This window comes from Polyergus mexicanus, unplaced genomic scaffold, assembly GCF_030449975.1.
Source record: "Polyergus mexicanus isolate NDT 795.1 unplaced genomic scaffold, iyPolMexi1.0 SCAF_5, whole genome shotgun sequence".
NCBI lineage: Eukaryota > Metazoa > Arthropoda > Insecta > Hymenoptera > Formicidae > Polyergus > Polyergus mexicanus.
Genome location: NW_027223325.1, coordinates 9,986,160 through 10,008,249, shown reverse-complemented (window position 1 = coordinate 10,008,249; position 22,090 = coordinate 9,986,160). Strand labels below are relative to the sequence as shown.

General features: G+C 35.2%; 1 protein-coding gene across 3 annotated transcripts in view; it reads left to right on the top strand.

The window, feature by feature from the left end:
• The first annotated feature begins 12,946 nt into the window (after window positions 1-12,946).
• LOC138933701 (uncharacterized) overlaps window positions 12,947-22,090 on the top strand; it is a 211,494-nt gene continuing 202,350 nt past the window's right edge. The window contains exons 1-2 of one of the 3 annotated variants that reach the window (XM_070296653.1): window positions 12,947-13,496; window positions 14,195-14,716. The gene's annotated coding sequence lies outside the window, so the exon portion shown is untranslated. The remainder of the gene's footprint in view (window positions 13,497-14,194; window positions 14,717-22,090) is intronic. The other 2 variants (XM_070296657.1, XM_070296656.1) reach the window with 2 other exon arrangements.

Genomic DNA, 22,090 nt, shown 5'->3' with positions numbered 1-22,090 from the left:
AGGAAATTTAGTGTCACGCGATTGTCGATAGATCGACACATGGTGGAAGCAGCTGCGGCTTGATGTTACGTTATAGAATTATTGGAATGAAGCAATCAATGCGGTCACCCAATACACGTACTTCCATAGTATATATGGTGTTGCAAAGCAAATTGTGTTAATCTATATTATAATTCAGTAGCTAATTAATTCGAAATTCAACTCCATTCGAGAGCGGATCATTCTAATAACGTATATAAATTATAAACACGATATATATTTCATGCGATATGTTTTGATATTTGCCAATAATAATAAAATACAAAAAATACACAATAGGAAATTTTTCAGATAACTATGATTTCCAATGCATACAGCAAATCTTTTGAATAGATTTTATATGGAATATCGATGATATAATACCGTGGTATTTTGCACATTCAGAAGTGCTTGCAAATAAAAAGCGAATGCTACGGTTCAACAGAAAAATCGAGATTCTTCGATACACCCCATTGTGGCTGGGACGCGAAAAGAACTCTCTTATGATACGTACGTGCACGTGAGTCGAAAACATATCGGTTTTCCCTGTGATACCAGAACTGCAAGTGCAAACGCGCGTGCAACGTACGTGATGTAGTCCAGTAAATTTTTCGATGATTTTGAAAAACTATCCATAACTGCGAAAAATTGTTTTTCAATGTTTTATTTTAAAAAGTGTATCGTGTTCTCGATGGATTTTCACAAATTGCCATTTTGAAACGTAATAATCTTGATAATTCTCGTGCATTAATGTATCGCGACAATTAATTGCGAGTAATATGCGTATTCGTATAAATCATATAAATATGATGAAGGTTAAACGAAATATAGAATTGAAAATTATTTAACGTGCGACAATTTTGCGTTAATTAACGCGAAAAGAGGTTTATTTGTTCGGCTCTTAAATCCCCAGATAATTACCGGATGCTTGAGATTGTCTCGGGGGCTATTTATTTATTCCACTCCTTGAACAATGTCGCGGTCCTCCAGTGGGATTCGTCGAGGGTAGAAATCGACGTACTCCTCTGATTACGACCGAGTTTCTTCTCTCTCAGACTCTATTTTCGACTCTCGCTCTCTGTTTCATCCTTTTTCTCCTTCCTATCACGCCCGTCCGTTTCACGATTATACTCCGTTTTCAATGCCAACGTTTCTTTTCGATTATCCGTAGTTTCCCGGCAAGGTGTCAAACGTTCCAGTTGTTGGATCGTGCAAGTGTTCCACCTGCATGTTCCTCTTTTTTCTCGCGCAAGCAACCTCGCTCGATTTCTTTCGCCGAGAAGATTCTCTCAAGTCGACCGCACATTGATAGCATTTGTAAACGCTATCAATGCTACTGTTCCACGATCGATAAATTGTCAGATCGGCATGTGGGGTTGCGGAGAAAGTCCGAAATGTGCGCTACACAAGGTAACAAAATTGTTTATTTATACATTATAGATGTTACACGTACTATATCACGACACGTGAAATAGATAACGAGGAATTGCACAAACGATGATTATGCATAGTGGCTAGTGATCATCTAGAAAGTTCAGTTTTATGTATCATTTCAATCGTTACTTCCTATAGATAGATAAGAAAAATATGTATCGAGTATGCAATAGGATGCAGACGCTTTCTCCCGTAGTTGATGTATTTCTATGCAAATATTGTTGCGCAAGAGTTGTGAGGAAGTACCTTCTCGCTTCTTTTCCTAAGTAATCGTGTAGATAATAAGGCATATCCGTGCTAAGTTGAAGCGAACTAGATAGAATGCGATGCAATACAGGACTAGAATGATATGACTGGCTTCATCCATTCTTATTTCCTTCTCAGATGATTCACGGCGCGCAACTTGGAAATAGGTGAGCGCTTGAAATGGCGAAAAACTATTTTCGCGAGTTTTCCACCAACGGAATTATGTCTTCGACAATATTAATCCCATTTGTGAACACAACTAGCGTAACGAAAGTCGAGCGTTTTATCGATTACTTGCCAAATATGTACCAATTTCAGTTAAGGAGTTCGTACTCCTTTTGAATTAAGAGAAAATTTTCGATTGCCGCAAATAAACGCGATAATTGCTTTCGCTCGTTGTATTCGGGTTGCTTTTATTATTTGACCAGAACTGCTAAATGAGCTGGTAAAGTTTCCTTTACGTAAGATATTTCCATGTCAAGAATTGAGAGACATAAATGTTTTACATATAATTTGAAATAAAACGTCTTTTAATAATCTCGACATTATAAAAAACGTCAAAAGTTGTAAAAGATATTTAATTAATAATTATAATTATAACGCAAAGCAGTTTAATGCAAGGTAGAAAAAGATATAAAAAGACAAAATACGAACCATTTAAATTTCATATTTTCTTGTTTGTTTTTGCAAAAAAATTCTCTTTTATGGATTACGTTATGTTTCTCAATCTTTTTCAATCTTTCTTTTATATAAATATTAATAACAAAATGTAATAACAAATATGTATACAGTTTAACATTTAAAATAATAGTATCGATGGTTAAATGCAAATAATAGAATTTATCTATTATAGCAACATCGATGGGACTAAGTGTCAATAATAAAATTTATAATTCATCATCATATATAATATAAGACATTAAACGATTGACATTTCTCTCTAGCCGTTTCTCTATAGAAAAATAATATTAATGCATGTTTAAGTTTGCCAACACGATAGAATGATACAGATCAAATGACGTGAAATGGCAAAATGATCGGAGACAGAACCTGTTCTTTGTCCGAAATTTACATCACGTGCTTCTTAGCCGCCCTCGTAGTATGATGTAAAGAGCAACATGGCGTGTTTAGTTAGAACTTTAAAATTTTTTCCTATCGTAACTTTCTGCAGGTTAAACAACGTTCGTGGGCTAAATTACTTTTCATTCTGTCTGTCGCGTGAAAAGTCTCGCCCTGATGCACGAGATTTTTAGTGGAAACTTTTAGTAAAATACAGTAGTCCCGTGTGTAATGTACGCGCGTGTAGGGTGTGATAAAGAGCGAACTATCTCGCGTAATTAATGTGTAAACCTACTTTAATCCTGGCTGCGCGGTCAAGCCGAGTTCGTATAGTTGTCTCTACCGCGTTTCATAGTTAATTCCCCAACTTTAATCGCCCGTGACGCTAACGACTTTCTTATGCGCTTGCTTTATGCTATGCCCAAGCGCAGCGAATGTAGGACATTGCATCGTCGTCCTACATTATGAAAACTCCTAAACCCAAAAATGTAGAATTTCCAGAAAAAACAAACCATACAGCAAACTGATCTTTTGCAAAAATTCTACGCAAAAGTTCCGTATTATTTTATTATAATTGCATTCTATGTATTTTGTATATTTTACATCATATTAAATCATTACAAAATATTAAACTAAGGTAAAAATTAACATTTAGGTACTTTGTTTTTATACTGGTACTAGAGTAACACAGGCGCGCGCTGAACGCGCGCTTTTATTTTATGGACATTTTCCAATTTTTGTAACTTTTCTTCCCTAACTTTAACTTTTTCTTTCACAAATTGTCAAATTGTCAAAATTTGCATGATTTGACAGTTGCAAATAAAGGAAGTCACAGCGCACAAGCGAGACAGCCAATCAACATCGCGGAAAAGAGGCTCCAACGTTTCGATATATTCGCTACGCGCACGCGTGGAATTATAGAATAAATTAATAGATTTGCAATTTACAGTTTGGAGAGAATAAATATCGTTCAAGGAAAACCCATAGATGCAATCAAAATCATAAATAGAATTGACAGATGGCAACCGGTGATGAGTTTGCAGAAATATGGCGAGAGAAATAGGCATGAAGACAAAAGGAGTAAAAAAAGAAATGGTAAAACATACTGAGCCTGCTATATATATAACCGAGTTTTCCAATCTTCCAACGCCGAACGAAACTGAGCTCACGAAGTCGAAGCACGCAACATTCTGCTACGTTACACATGGAGCCTATTCTGTTTTCTATCTTATAACCTATCATATATCCCATCTTGCACCAATGACATATCATTCAACGTAGCTTTACGAAATTTAAAAGAATATCAAGATGAAAATTTATTAACATTTATGCATTATGGTAGAAACGCGTTAGTTTTAGCATTTACCATTGTTTATTAAATATAAACATTCGCTTGTCACGTTGACTTGCTACAGCATATTTGAAGATGCCAAGCGTAATTAAACATATACACGCAATAGTATAAATACACAGTGATATTAATATTATTGCAAAACAATGTACTATTGTGCGTGCGTACATACACAGAGCATATAATCTTGCTAAAAAAATTTATTAGAATATTTTACTAATCCATTAATAAATTATGGCAGATATTATTAATATATTTATTTATTCAACGAAGGGTCTTTTTGTCTATAATTATTGTTATTTATATAATTACTTAGTTAATAATTTCATTACTTATTATATTATTACAATTTATAAGTATAATATTTAAATAAATTTGATGAAAGGGGTGAAGTATTTTCTACGGTATTAATCTCGACTGTATGAGATTTCATGTCGTTGTTAAAATATATGCAAATCCAACGTAATATATTTTCATGTACGGACGTTAATCAAACCTTAAGATGAAAAACAAATAGTCTTTGCCATCATGTATTTTGCATCGCTGTTAGACGAATGTATTAATATCCGAAAGCGCAGCAGCCACTATCGGTCTTCGGACACGTGAAGAATTCATTTACTCGACCTAAATAAGAGCACGTGCTCTCAGCTCGAATAAAACAATGTGCATAGATAATTAATCCATGCCAAATTTATTCTCGCGAACTAAATCGAATCTGGGATCAGTTGCAATTCCATAATGTAGGTCAAAAGGTCTCGAGGGATAAAATTGGGATACTACGAGTGACATATAAAGACATACACAGAGTAACCGTTCCAACATCAGCCAATTATCGATTTTCAACTCGTAATTCAGCAATGCTTCGAAAGACGAGATAACGTACGTTTCGGAACGATCAAGCGGCGAGCGTGAAAATCCGTTCCTGAAACTGTTCCCAAAAATGGTTCGACATTTTCTCTCCCCTCCTCCTATCCCCGTAGAACGTTTCGTGAATAATTTCTTAACTGGCCTGTAAGAAGGATTGCATCACAATAGAATAATTTTATATCAATTTATATACTCTCTGAAAACAATGTCTTGCACGCGCACGTCATATCTATTTGATTCGTAGTCACAAACTTTTCTGTAACGGCATTAATAAGATCGAATCTTTCTTTTTCTGTGTGTTCTATACGTGTAGCTATTTGAATTTCTCTCGACTTTAAAAGTATTTCCTTTTTACGAGGATTTTTTTTTTCGCGAACGTAGTTTACTTTCGTCTGCAACGAGTAAGTCGCTAAATAAGTCGCGAAAGTTACATTGTATGTAGAGTGGACCTAGATAAAATTCTCGAACTCGCGCTCGATTGACAAAGCAGATACAGCTATTTCGCGAAACTTTTTTGCAGGTGTAAAGAGACATGGTAACTTGGTATGAAAACTTGGTCGCTATCTGCGAATCTTCGAACTTCGTCGAAGAAGAAAGCTTTGTCATTCGCAAGCGAATCTAGTGTATCGCAATCTGCATCATCCTTACACGACCTGCACGCAAGTTCCGAAACAATAACCGGCATTGCTCGCGCCCCGAGCACGAAGATAGAATAGTTTGAAAAAGCTCTCGTCGCCGATGTTTCCACTTGTCTTACTCCGGGTTGTATCAGGCGTGCGCGCTTGACGTCAATATCGAGTGCACTGTAGCTAGAATTCCCGTCCGAGAATCTTTCAAACTCTCGGCAAATTCAGCGTTTTTCTTGAAGCGAATAGTTTTTCAGATATTTTAAATACTCGGAGAAGTGAATATCTACGTATTATAAACTCCGTTAGTTTTTCTCTACTATTACTGAAGAATTGTTCCAAGTGTCATCTTTCATTTGGGTTTAAAAATATAATTCACACAAGAACGGAAAGACACACAATCACGCATAAACTGTAATGCAATGTATAAAAAATAGTGAGGGCTTAAGTGCAAAGTTACACGTGGTTAATGAAATAAGGTAAGAAGAACGAATTTTAAAAAGTTTTAATTAGTTTTTACACTTATGAAAAAATGCATCTCGGCAATGACTGAGAACAAAACTATTAGCTTCCCGCTATTAACGCTCCAAGATATAAATAGAAATATACTTTATTTTTCTATTCTATTATAGACGGCCGACCAATTTATCTATTGTTACTAACAGTCTCGAACATAAAGATTATCGACTTATTTGAAATTGTGCAACCAAACTTTGCAATTTTTGTTAACAAAGTCTTTAACAAATGCTAAAAGGGCTAGTCGGTTCCAGCGAGATCCTTTGCCGCGCGCTTCAGCTTAACGTTAAGTGTTTTGGAAGGGGATTTACTCCGCAATGAATAAGAACGCCACTTAATATCAGGCGAATATATATATATATATATATCTGGCACCTTCATTAAAATGCAAAATTTCCTGCAATTGCCTTATTCCCGTGCCCGCAACGACGCTGCCTATTTTCTCATCGCGTCGCTCTCACAACGACGCGCTTTTATGCACTGAATGTGTGTGTAACATTTTTTTTACGTGGGAGGGACGAGTTTATATTCGCGAACGAGTAAAGTCATTACCCGTATTCCCTTCGCTCGTATCCTTTTTTCCCCGTCTCCAACATTTTTTTACCTTGCCTAAATCCTCGCAGGACAACCAGGGCGAGTTGCTTTCACAGTTATCCGGTACGAAGCTTTAGGGATGCGAGTAAAGTAAGGGGAGAAGGTTTGCTAGGAAGTTCAGATAAGAGAATCGCCACTTACCGGGAGAAAAATGCACCGAGCTGATTAAAGACTTTCCCCAGGAACGGATTGCGAATTCTTCCTCATATCCGCGAGCGTCGTAGAAATTCCGCGAATGAAACTTTAGTAATGTCGTACGGGTGTGTAAGGATATATTTTTTTAAATGATTCACTCGTTTATATCGTAACAAAAATAAAATATTGAATATTAAGGAAGTGGGTAAAAAAGTGTAATGAAATCTTTAAATAAATTTTGATGTTAATTTTTGGAATTTTTGTATTTATAAGAAGGACTAAGCTAAATTTCATTATCTTCATAAGACACTCATGGTATCTTACAATATCTTAGTTTACGTTACTACAAATTACGTCCCTGCGTCTTGCCTAAAGATCTTTAAGAGTCAGCCCCGTCCTCTTCTCGTACAGCGCATTCATTCTCGAACAAAGTTTTAGTCGAAATAACGGAGGGTGTAATTGACTAAGATACTAGATAGCACGTGCAACCGACGAGTTTACGCGACTGTCTTAGCCGGTCATGAATCTTCTTTATTGTCAAAGTCACAACGCAGACATCGGCAATGTTTTCAAATAAATGGTATACATATTCTTTTCAACCTAGACCTTTCTACGCAATCGTTCTCTCACGCAGTTCTACCCTAAACTTGCCTCTTGTCCACCGGAATTAACCGACGCCGCGTTACTAACTTCGGGGATGAATCGGGTACGCGGAGGGCATAAATTAACTTGCATGAGGTCGACACGAGTTTAACTAGTTCGCAACACTTTTTACCAGACCGCATCACATCGTTTTAGTACATATTGTACTCCGTCTCGTTGTCACTTACTTGTGCACATTTTGCCAAGGCAAGAGAAACAAAATAAAAAAAAAAAAAAGATGAAAGGTCGATAGCACACTGACATTTACAAGACATAAACGAGACGAATTTCGAACATAAAAGAAATAATCATTTAATCGATCGATATTAAGGAAACGTCATATCTACTGTCGTGAAGAAATTAAAGCTAAGCTGTATTTGATGTAACTGCAATCAACAATATACATATATTAGTTTATTTTTAATTGTATCCCGACTGTGACGTCATTCGTTATTTTACTGTGATAAATAATATTAATAATAAATAAAATAAGAATAAGGATAGAGAAAGATAGATAAAATAAGATAGGTAAAATGAGATAGATAAAATGAGACATTACATTACTACAATATCGGTTGATTTTTGCAAATTTGTATATGATAATTGCATGTGGATATACAATATCATAATAGTGGAAAGATTAATTTGTGCGCACATACCGCTTGATTGCTCAACGAGAAAGAGGTGCTATATGAAATAATTTGTTGAAATTGTACAGTACTATAATATTGAATGTTTTGATATTCGGAGATAAAAAATCCAGAGGTATTTTCGGAAAATGTTTATACATTTTCATTGAAGAAAGAAAGAAATTTGATTGATCATCACCGGATATTAAAAATAAAATTTTTCGTTGCTATTTTATTTAAGTGCGTTCATCTATTGAGAAATTATTTACGGTTCAATACAAAGTGAAAAAGTGAAAAAAAAATACACTGCAACTAGACAGAGAACAGTTTATCAGCCATTGGTCAAAGAGCGAATGGTCTTCAAAAGGCGAGATTGAACGAGCCGATCCGCGTACTTCCCTTTCTTCAACATAAAAGAAATGAACGCCGAGAATCAATAGCTATGTTACAAGTCGAGCTGAATCGACAGAAACGAAATTCCTATGGTTTACCACAAAGAGACGCATAATTATATTCGATCCGATAGAGTTTCGAAATCGTTTAAAAAGTTGCAATATCCCAAGCATTTTTCTCGCGACACTATTTGGTTTGCTGAAACGAAAGCAGGATGCAGTTTAAATCGACAAGAATATTAAGAATGTATCTATGTTAATTCGACGATGTATACATTGTAACACTTGCTTCAAGATTTACGTTGGTTCGACGCAGCCTTCACAAATCCACGAAGCAGTACGATAAACTTGGAGCTTCAACGATGAAATTCCGCGCGTAAGACAAGATCGATCACGAATTCATTTCGTTGTGAATTTATCCAGCTGGCAAAGTTTCAGATTCGTAGCTACGATGTCGTCGCACTTTGCGCGCTCAACTAATCTGAGTGTACGGAAAAATAATCAATTTACTAACGCCGAGCATTAATTGTGGCTCCGATAACCGTTGTGTAAGTAAAACGCACACACTCAAGCTTTGCTTCGTGGCCCGAATTATTCAGCCGAGTGTAACCGCGTTCCGCGTCATCGTCCTACTTTCAAAACTTCGCTCTTTAGCAACTTAATCGTAAGACTGAGACAATGGCGCGATCAATTCGCAAGTCGAAAACGTCTTACATAGGAAAATCACAAAGCAGCTGAATAAAATTTCGATACGAATTCCTCGTAAACGTTATGTGAAACTTTGTTTCAGAATTCATTGTTCAAACAGTAATCTTTCATGTGCGCTTTCCTCTCTCTCTCTCTCTCTCTCTCTCTCTCTCTCTCTCTCTCTCTTTCTCTCTTTGTTTCGTATATATATTTTTGAATTAGAATCGATCGTCTACCGTTGCGAGAATAGACACGACACACGACTCGATGATGATGACCCTTAGTTCAGAGAATTCCTTACATTAATAAGCATTTACAAAAATCTGTACTAAACCATACGTAAATTATAGATATAGTTCCATTACTGCAAATTATTTCATTTATTATAGAATGCATTTTGGTATTTTTGACGAAATCTTTACCATAAAGTTTCGTTAATTTTATCAAGATGCTTAATGATTTTTTCAACCAGAATCGGTTATAATTTTTGACACAAGGATCAATCATAATGCAAACTATTTAGCAAAATGAGCAAGAAGTTACTTTAATTCGATAATTTTTGATTTTAATTCTAATTCTAAATTCGTTTGATGCATTCTGTTCTAAGACAATTAGCTAACTACTCATTGTGAAAGTTGAGATTGGACTTAAAAGTTCTATTATTTTCTATGTCAATCTGTTTTCCCAACAAGAATATCAATTTACAGAGAAGCATTAATTTATATGAAACTATCGATTATGGAAAGAAACAATTTATTACGAGTAAAGAATATAATTAACGAAATCTGTCGTCAATTAAGGTTCTCTCGTTAGTCCGAGCTTTTAGGGGAAAAAATCTGTCCGACAAACTAGTGTCAATCCAGTGTTGGTCGTATCTCTCAGGTTTTTTGGTTCCGTAAGCACGCTCGTTTCGGTGCAATCGTCGAAATTATGGCGGGTGAACGTATCGCGAGATACTCCCTAGTTATCACCGAGAGGAAAATACGTAACAAGAGAGTGCGAATATGCCATGACGTGGCTGTGATTGCCTCGTTGGCATTCGCGTCTCCACGCGGCTGATGGAATTCGTGAAACTACGAACACGTTGGTCGTTGACCTTTCTGTTGATCAGGCAGTAATGTCGACTGTGCAACACATCGCATCGTATCAAGAGATGTATGCCAGAAATGCACGATCTGGCATTGAGATAATATGAGATAAAATCATATAAGCAAATAGACAATTTTATTTTACCGCAATATTCATTCCTTATATATTCATGATGATAACAAGCTGTTCTTTAAGAAACGAATGTCATGAACGGATAAGCTATTATTTAATATTTTAATATTTTATAATATCAATTATTTCAATTTAAACAGAATATGAATTATCTCTCATTCTATAATATTTACGCATAATGCAAAGCGCTTTGATTAGCCCTTTGTAATGCACATACTTATTGACATGGCTAAAATCAATTCTGTTATTTTATATGGGTGTTTGCTTTTCGTTTGCGTACCGCATTATATTATTCTATAAAAGTCAAACATTACGCGATCGTCGCGGGACAGGTTCCACAATCATCTCGGGGAATTCGTACTTCTGTTGACTAACTGGCGCTGCGTTCATTCGCAACGATAAGTTTGTCACGATTATCCCAATACACAGTTGACAAAGCGAGAAATTAAAGCTTGTCGGACGCAGAGCGCGAGATTCTGAGCGCGATCCCAGCGGAAATTTGCTGCGCATCGCGCTACACATATTTATAGAAATCTAACGCGTTACACGTCCACAGTGCCGATCTACGGCACCACTTCGAACATTTTGACTATTATCTGAACCAGCGGAGACCCTCTTCGTCTACGCAATTCGTCCTTCGACGAGTAACTCGCAACACACATTCATCCGCGATAAGTTCGACGATTGCTCGGGAGCACGTAGGTTCCCGAGGAAATTAAAACTTGGCCAATTCAACGACGCGCGAGCGTGGACAGTTCGCAGTGGCTTTATTAACTGCCGGCACGAAAAGAGAAAGAAAGCCGCCAGAGGGGCGAGATTAATGAGAGATACGGTAGAGCCGCTGGAGATGCCCCCTCGTCGTCAACCTCTTTCTCCGGGCGCGCTCTCCGAAGCGAGTAAAACCACCCTCGTCGAAATACGAAGCACCCGCGCCGCGGTTTTCTCTCCAGGGTAATCTTAATTTTCAAACTGTTGCCTTTTCTGGGCCGCGACAACGTTCCCAGTTTTGATCAGCGTCCGATGAATGAAAAATTCAGCGCCCCAACGCACGAATTACCCCTCGGGGCGTTTTTATTAGAATACTTTGTCAATCTTGCAGCCGCGGTCATGTTCAATTTGTCGGCTTTAATGAACTCGATTTCTAATGTCTCGATGCTCCTACATTGCCGATTAGTGATATTTTTCCATTTCATTTCGTGCGCTCTTTTCGACGGATATCAGACGAAACTGCGCGTCATAAATATCTGATAGATGTTTTTGGATATTTATCATTTCTGAGTGTTCTAGAATCTATTTATATTTTTAAATACCTATTAATGTTATTATTTGACTGCGGTGCTTTTAGTTTTAAATGATATTTTCATGCATGAAAAAAAAATTGAAAAATGGATATAAAAGACGCGTACAATAAAATATGTATCATGTCAATTATTCATCGTGTCAAATATTTATGTTCGTAATTAAAATTATTTAAAGCAAATGCAATATATATGTATACATATATATATACATAAATGTATGTATATATGTATGTGTGTACATATATTACATATTTGTAATATTTGACAAAATAAATTGAAAACGAACAGAATTAAAGATCATGAGAGGGCTATTGTTCCATTATTTTCATCGCGTATTAGCGAGCTGTAAATTCTTGTAAATATTTCAACGGTCGATATTTTCATTCAATTGCTGCAAAATTGTATCGCATAAATGAACGACCACATTTGTTCGTTAATTTACTTTAGCGATATTATCAATTACAGTTCGACGTACGCCGATTTAATCAATGATTACGTACACCGTTTAGTCATCATATTCAGCACATACGCCAGCAAACATTGAATAAGACCTTTGAAGTTTTATATTTTCGCATATTAAACATGTGATGAAACGAAACATAAAGCGAACATCTGTATTTTTCTTTCTTAGATGAAAAATATTTTTGTTTAATTCTGTAACTAAATTACTGTTTATCAAGATATTTAAAATTATTTAAATTATTATTAATTTAGCATTTACTTTACGTAAACTGTACAGATTAGAACTCTTCGTATGTTTTATAAAAATTAACAATTAATAATTATTATTTCAGAAATATTTGAGATACACACACGCAAGCATGTTACAGTTGTCAGATGTCGAACTTTCTTTAGTAACGTCCACGACAAAATAAATCCGATACAATTGCTTGGGAAGGAAACCCTGCTATATACAATATAAAAAAATAAAGAATTTACGCCGCTCATAATTCAGTGAAGCCGCAAGATGATGCGAAGAAAGGAGAAATTTTCGACATCCCGCGTGAACGGAATAGGACCGTACTTATGCCGATGTGAATTAGGATAGGACGCAGTCCGCGGAAAAGGACAAGCGCTTGCGCTAAAAGCTACGGCTTGCGGAGGGTTGAAAGAGGGGAAGAGGGTACGAGAGAACTCTCGTTGGGGTGGGGACTGGGATCGTGGTTGGAAGCTTCTGCGGGAAACGGAGAATCTGCGAGTGTCAGTGCGATTCGCGACGCGATGCCCTTCGCTCCCCCGGTCTGCGCTTAAGGGATGATGGGATCGTGGGCTTGCCGATTTCTTCCGTTGTGTCGTCGTTGAGAGCGACGGGGATTGCTAATCTTCTGTGCGCGACAGGTTGCATAGAAATCGAAATCTACTCGTACAAAAGTAGTCGCGATAACGAGCAAGTACATACGTAACAAGCAGTCGCGCGCGATCGGTTCTAGTTTCCGCTACGGAAATGTGTTAGACGTGAGTGACAATTTGATAGGATTAATTGCGCGTTGCTCGGAAATGAGCTCTGTCACATCGTCGCGACTCTCGTTATCAACCGATGAAGGAGCAATTGGTTATCGTTTCAATTAATTATTCGCGACGATCGTGCGAACCGGTCCGAGACTCCGACCGTGCGGCCGTGCGAATTCTTGTCTATTGATACGCCGCGTAAGCTCTACTGTGAGAAAATTATGCAAACGTAATTTCCCGTTGCTCCGCGATCGCGATTCGCGCCGAAGCAACGCCGGCGTCCGATCGTGCGTTTACCATTATCGGAAAATAGCGGCGAGATGCTCGAAGTAAATTTTAAGATACGACGCATCTCTCTTTTTGGTTCTACCCTCTTCTCTGTTGTACCTGCGAGCCCTATGTCAAACCCTTTCCACCTTCTTCGTTTCCCGCTCACCAACTTTCTCCTTAAATTACGTTAGAAACTCGATCTGCGACGTGCGATAATAATGATTGAAAAGTTTTAGCAACAATTATCGATTAAATTTTCAATGCGGCATTTTCAACTCCTTCCAACTATTCTTTTCATAATGCACCTCTCTCACTCCCGACATCTCACAATTTCACGCCGAAAATTTCAGAAAATTAATTGAAAACGAAGCACAACGAGATATTTCTAATCTAAATTCATATATCATTAATAATTATAGGAATGTGTCATATTAATAGAGATAAAATGTTTCATTTATAAAATAATACATCTATTGCTCTTTTTATATTCAACCAAATTTCAATGGTTTTTCTTTCTTCGCGTATTCCGCGCTGTCTTATAGTCTCAATGGGAGTTACCGGCTAAATTGCATTCAGAACTCAGTTCCATGTGGATAATAATAATAATGATCCAAAGCTCTTACGCGGCAATTATAAACGCGGAAACTTAGCATGAATGAAAGTTCGTCGCTCGTTTGCATTCCCTTATTGGCACACCGATCTTTGTAACATTTAAGCTAACGAAGAGAGATGATTAAATATATCTGCTCCGTCTTAGTTCAACACATGTTTGTGTCCGCAAATCGATATTTAAAGATACGCCTATAAAAAAGATATAATCTAATTTAAAAAAACGTTCATCTTAAAATAACTTTTATAAGATACATGAGCCAGAAAAATATTGCGTTGGAGAATATTCGTACAAAATGTAAATTGATTTCATAAATTAAATATTGCAAGGGAACATAAAATATTAAATAACAATAAAGAATCCCGGAGTTAATGAGAGAATTAAAATCAATATTTTAAAATCGAATGCAATTCGTGATGCAGTTAATTCCGTCATAATTATGCAAAACTAAAAAAACTGACAAGTGAAAACGTGTTATTCGCGATTGAATGTACTATGCGAGCTCATGATGAACAACTCAAAGAGAAGCAAAAGGATTATTAATATGGATGGCTGGACAGATACTAATTGATAAAATATTAGCGGGATTCACTGTAAACGTATATATAACGAATACGTGATTAATTAAACCATGAGAACTTCTCGCCATCGATTGGACAAAATTTAACGGTAAGTGCACACATACACATGCATACACATTCATATATATTTGTAAAATATTTTTATTTTTGTATGTTATATAATATATCAAAACTATAGTTATCAAGCTATTTTGGGTTAAATGTTAAATAATACTGAAATTTTTATTTATTTATTTGCGTAAAGTTATTGTTACTTTTATCGAGCTTAATTTCTGATCGGGGACACTAGTTTCTTTAATTCTTTGTTTCTCTCAATGAGATATCTGCTTTTTCGTAAATTGAATACAATAGTCATAAATTTAGACTTGTATATTCCTGGTAACATATTTACCAATTAACAAAAGTAGCAGTTGGTTACGGAGGCGTTGCCTTAATTTTCCTTTCTCGTCTTAATTCTCCGCGGTAATTCGCACTCATATTTTACGTCGTTAAACCGGAACCGTAATGATGGTAAATTACGTGTAACATCGCGAACAGAACATTTGAATGCCCCTTCTAAGGTGATTCGGTGAAAATGTAAGCGCTATAAACGATTCTGTTTTATGTGTCCCACAATTTACGATGAAATAATCATAATAATAATAAATAAGTTATTTGCGAGACCGCAAATAATCGAGAATTAATATAATTAATTTTAACGCCATCAGCCATTTACATTGTTGATTTGTTATTTATTATATATTGTATGATTAATTCGTTACGATAAAATAGCTGATTATGCTTGGGCATTGAAAGATAATATGTTGCGCGACATAAAAAACAATCCTGATTTGAGCTCATTAATAATTTGCCTCATTGATCGGATTAAATTGATAATTTCTCGTTATATATTTCATCTGTTAATTCAATTGATGTTAAGCCCAATTATTCATTATGAAATTATATCGGATTTAAATATGATCACATTTTGTTTTCACATCAGAGAACTAATCTGCAACTAACATACAACGGAAAATGTGCCTTTATAACATTATCAGGTATACGTATATTTTTTTAAATTAACCTTTATGTCAATATCCAGACATCTAGATATCCATTTAGCTCTTTAAGTTTTAGAGTTTTTAAGAAAACGTTTTTGACAAAAATTTCCTCATCATTCAAATAATTTTATATTGATTAATGTGTTTAGAATAAAGTTCAAATATACAATTTCTTGATTATATAATAGAAATACTATGGAAACATTGGGTATATATATTGACATAAGGAATTAAATATTAAATATCATTTTCTGTAGAATATTTATGAATATGTATTTATGATTATTCTCGATATTCTCCTCTAGTATTGTTTTTACATAATGCTGAGAAATTATTTAAAAATATTATGAAAAACGTATGAGAAGATGAGAGAAAACAATTAATATTTCTCTATACTTTTATATACTTATATCTCAAATAAATTTAGATTGATAATTCAATGCGCTACACACTCTTCTTCTACTTTTACTTTTAATTGTATAATGGCATATCAATTTTTTAACGGTTTGTTTATTCTCCCACACATCACAAAAAGATTTCGACAGCATAATTGATTTCATTTTCTAAAACATAAAACATGCGACCTGCCGGAAATAGCTTATCTAGTCAAGAAAATTAAGAACTATAGCAACTCTAGTATTATCTTGTTTTCGTTGGGAAATCGTTAGCGTCGAAATGAAATACAGCGAAATGCACTAGCATCAGAAAAAGCAGCTTGCAAGCACCGCGTCAGCATTCCATTCCGCCTTGCTCAATAAGCGATACCGTCATCGTCGAAATTTTTAGGAACATAAAATCGCGGAAGCGTCTGACAAGAAGAGAATCTATATTGCTCGTTCCATTATTTTTGCCTTCATGAAAAATAAATTTGGCGCATTATCTACGAGAAATATATTAAATAATTGTATGAAATACTATGCTAAATATATGCCAAACATTCTTTTTGTCTCCTGTATAAAAGTGACAACATCCACGTGGGACGCGAGAATAACAAGAAATTATTTACAAAATTGTATAAAGCAGCCGAATATAGTATTGCGTTGTGACAAACAATCCGATAAACGATTCTATATGTTTGGACAAAAGGTTAAATCAATTCGCAAAATTGGTTTTTCGTGCAAACAAATGAGAGCTCTAGAGACGAGTTAACTGCCTCCTTCCCGCATGGGAACTATTACTAATCAATAGTCGGTCAAAACAATGGTTTAAATATGCTTGCGTGCGCATGACATTCAAAATGACAATGCTTTTCTAGCGAATTTTTAAAGAACGAGCGAAGAAATGCCAAATTGTCTTCTGAAAGAATATCCCAAAATGAAATTCTATTAAAAAATAGACATTTGCAAATTGAGCACAATATTAACGCATATACGATTTTAATTTAAAAGTATGACAATGTGTTATACAACAAATATTGATTTAAATCTTGTGTGTTATCTAAAATATAACATTAGCTTACGGAAAATTGCATTCTTCACTAAATCTTCCGATTAAGTTTATTCAAGAAGAAATGTCTACAGCGGCCGTTCAGCATCATTATGAATTATGCATCGCGATGGCGCACCAAGAGAGAGTAAACTTCTTCGGTTTTCCATTTATATTAAGCGTCACGCAAACTCGTCAGCGTCAAGTGCCGAAACTCGAACGATTCGCGTGAGCTTGCAATTAACGAACTTCCCAGTGAAGAAATCCTAGGGAAGATCGCAGCATTCATCTATGAATCATGATAAATGTTCGTCGCACGTTTATTTTTTAATGCACATTGCTGCGCAGAGTCAATGTGTGCCTTAGTCACGAGAGTACTCTTTCAATACGCATGACACAACTTTGAGGAACATAAAATTGCAGAAGCATTTGATAAAAAAAAAAAAAAAAAAAGAATCTACATCGTTCGTTTCATTATCCTTGCCTTCATGAAAAATAAATTTGGTTATTCACAAGAAATGTACCTAATAATTCATGGAAAAGATTCACGGGATTTAAGCAAATCCGCAATTAAATCGTTCAGTTTCACAAAAATCAGAATTTTGATTTTCTTATGGAGATTATTTCTATAAATTATTTTTTATAAAATTATATGATCGTTTGTCGGTGCAATTTTGCAATAAACATAACGTTATTTTACGTATGACGCAATTATGCTATTATTTCTTATTACATTATATTCTATATTATGATTTTCCGATAACGTTTCTCGCGCGCGTTAAATTACATGAAATCACGTACTTGTCAATATCAATCATAAAGCCGATCTCGCAAAGCTTGTCAATGGATTAGAAGACGGCTTTGCGAATGTCAGCGCGATTGCGTGACCGAAACTGTTCCGGTAATGGGACCTGTGACACGGTAGGTTGCTCCTCGATACAGGGATTGTAATGAACTAACTCCGCGCCGGAATGTCAAAGGTCTCTTGCCAGTCTATCTTGAAGCCTAACTTTGATATCTCATTCCTTGACGCGTATCCCACGGATGACGGCGGATCCATCACACAATTAAACGCCATCAAAGTCTGGCCGGAAATAAATAGCAAATATCTGTCAGGCTGACTATGTTGGCGATGTAACGATATCGACACTGTTAGTCAATCACTCGGTAGTGCGTGTGTTCCATTGCGATCGCACTATCTAGGAATTTAGATCACCGAAGCTGTAATGAAGCTCTATGGGTTAATAGCAAAAGAGATTGATACCCCTATATGCTTTAATCAATCGACATCTTGGATCATCTATGAGCATGCTTAAGTTTGAATTAAGATACCGCTATAAACCAAAATTTATTTGATTCGCTTTGTTGTATTGGACTTGAAAAATATCTTCAATTTTATTTCTTTTAGATAGTAAATAATAATAAAAAATATGTTATACAAAATTCCGAGTAAAATCAAAAATAATAAAAAACAAACAAGTCGTTTATAACGCACATTTATTTGCACGTTAAATTTGATTCCACTTTACTTTAGGATCAAACCTATTTTATATAATTCAAAATTTACAACAGAATTTGAGAAAAAAATTTATTTATAATTTTATCTATCGCATATTATAATTTGTATATTCTTTGATATGTATTTTGTATATATTTGTGTATTTTAATTTGTTAAATAATTTACGATGCATAAAATTATAAATCATCTAAAGTAGGCTTTAATGTAAGGTGCAAAGAACAAGCTAATAGCTGAAACTTATTGACGAATTGATACATTACGAAGTAATGCAGTAAATACATATATCATTCGGCACAAATTCGACCATTGCTATTCCCGAATATCATTTATATCTACATATTGCTAAATAATCAATTGCGCGTGTCACATATGTAGCAGCAAGCTAATATAACGGCATAAATGATGGATTATTAGCATTCGTCTCATTAACTTTGCCATACATTAATCCGAATATCAATCGTTTCCGAATATAAACGGAGGAATCGTGTTTTGTTCGGCAAATTTTTAAACAATTCCAATTTTAAAATGCGCGAATGAAAAATAACATTGGATCTCGACAAGAAATTGGATATTACATCTTTCCATAATGACCTGATGATTTAATAAATATGCGATTATTGATTTACAAGTATCATTAAATAGAAATTTCTTGAAATTGCATTGTTTATTCCAAAAAGATAGCCTATCATATTTACAAAAAATATACTAGTTGTTAAAACTCCTACAATATACGTATCGAAAGACAACAACGCGATTTACGAATATAATTTATAGAGAATGAACTGTCGTGCATAAAATCCGTGGACAGATAACCGACATCGAATTGATATCTTAGTTGATCTCTCTCGATAAATGTCGCGCGCGCGAAAATCTCTCGCGATAAATGATATTTCGTGAGCAAGCGCGCGATATCAAATTTGACGGGCGATAAACCGTTTCCAAAGTTATTTGGCTTTACGCCATTCAACAATATCACTTATTCTAATCAATGTTTGAAATTCAACGACTTTATTTATAAGATCGTATCTCACGATCGGCATTTAAGAAACATCTAAAAATACATATTTAATAACATAATATGCATTAATTATTCAGCATAGAGATGAAATTGTACCACAACGTCTTCAAGATTTGACTGTGAATTATTGCAATGTAGAGCACAAGACGTCAAACTTGAACGCCGTAAACACATTAAGGCTTGTACCGGCCTTGTATAATACTTTGTGAATACCAATGCAACACGAAGTGACACGGGGTCGGCGCCACTCTTGTTGCAATGCTACAGCCAACTACATAACCGCTTATTGCCCGCCAGTTCGTGTCGATGACGCTGCAACGAGGCAGCGCGTCCTTTGTGATTGACATCCATGCGGTTTAATACTCGTCGCGTTCACGTCAATTAAAGTTTAGCGATGTTGCACGAGCAGTCGATAGCGCGATACGTCCGAAAGCGGTCGGGATAAAAGCCCCGGCACTTGAAAAAATATACGACCCGCGAAATTCCGCGAATGCACGGAATATTGTGTTTGAAATGTATAGTGCATGCAGCCGGCGTAAGGTTTCGCCGCGACAGCTATATTTCAATCGTTATGTCACGTTGCGTCAAATGGAAAGAAATCGTAGCAGAATCAACAACGCCAAGAATTTCTGCGTTACATTATCGTTGAAAAATAGAACTTTTTGTGAAAATGCATAATACAGGAGGAAACTCTTGCACGTTGTGTTTTCATGTATACTATATTAAAAATTGCGAGAATTTTTCTGATTATATTTGTAAAAAAAAAAAAAAAAAATATTAAAAATGAATAAATAATATATAATACTATTACGTCATGTACACATCTAAATATTTTATCGTGTATTAGTAAAAAGTACAGGCTGTTATATGTTAACGTCGTTTTAATATATGGCTCTATTACGTAATGTTATGTAATGTCCTATGTACATATTAGTCTTACAAAACTGTTTTCGCGAATATACCCAAAATTAATTAAAACATAGCAACATCCTGATGGACGTGTTTAAAAGTTGTTCTTAGCGTTTATACGTGGTTAGATTGATTTTATTCATGAAATTATGAAATTCAATCCGCAACGCTTCCTGATAGCTTGCATAATTTGATGTGGACCAATTAAATGTTTCGATAAACTTTGGGAGTTTGTACGATTAATTACGCTATCGCCGAATATCTGCTTGTGATTTGTGATTAGAAACACATTATAGCACCTGCAGCGCAGAGAGTTTGAAGTTAGTCAAATTTCTGTTATCTATGATGCTTTCGCGAATATTAATGGTATTATAGTTGAGGGAACAACGTCAATTTATTCACCGCGGTATTAAAAGGCATTAGTAACAAAGAATGAAGCTTTTTTATGTTAATAAACTGAATTTTTTAAAATGCAACGAAGGCAGCATTAAACTTTAAGAGATATGTTTCATTAAGATAACGAGTAATTCCAAGAGAAATTAAGAAGAAGAATTTATTTTCTTTAAATCGTGAGGATTAAAAAATATTATAATATCTTTATGATTATTTTTTATGATCGTAGAATTTATTATAAACCTTGCAGAAATCGTAAATGTATTGTGTTGAAAATGTCAATTTTCATTACAAAAAGACACAATTGAGAACCTGACAATATGAATTGCGCGTAGAAGGTATACCAATTGGAAAGCAAATAGAAGAATTCGCTGTGCAACGGATTAATCTAATTTGGTCACCGCAGGATTTGCCCAAACTATGTATACATACAATTTGTGATATAGTAAAGTATCGTTAAAGCCGCACTCACAATGAGTTTGTCTCTCTTTGTTAAAAAAAAAACAAAAAAACAAAAAAAAAACACTCAGTTATTCTCTTCATAAATTATTATTTACAGAAATAATTTTAAATTTAAATTTAGCGATATATAGAGTAATATATATATGATTGAAAAATTCTAAACATCATAAGTAATAAGTATCATATCCTGATGTATGCGAAAAACAGAGAAGATTAATAAGTCTCGATAGATGTTATAATTACAATTTTTATATATTATAATTATTATTTTTATACTATGTAAGTATACACGTATGTAAGTCTCTTAAATGCTGCAAAATGCCATTGTTGTTCCGCAACGCAATGAATCTCGAAAACCGGTTGTGTCAAGGGGAGAATCGGAGTGGGTGAACGGCGCCAGCTGAATTATTTCACGCCCCCCTTTCCGTCTAGCTTTTTCTATATCTGTCGACATAAATGATGATTACATAGGGAATCCTCGTTGCGTTTGGATGTAGAAAAAAAAGAGAGAAAAAGAAGATCCACGATGAACTTTTTTCCGCTCTACGCGGAATGGCGTTAATTAACCCGGCGAACGAATCTCGTCCATTTTCACGCAATGACTTACCGTTCGTTAAGCGCGCAATCACTTGATGCTGTCTTTTCGCGAATTATTTTTATGCGTACGCACGATTGAACTGTAACTCATAGAAATTT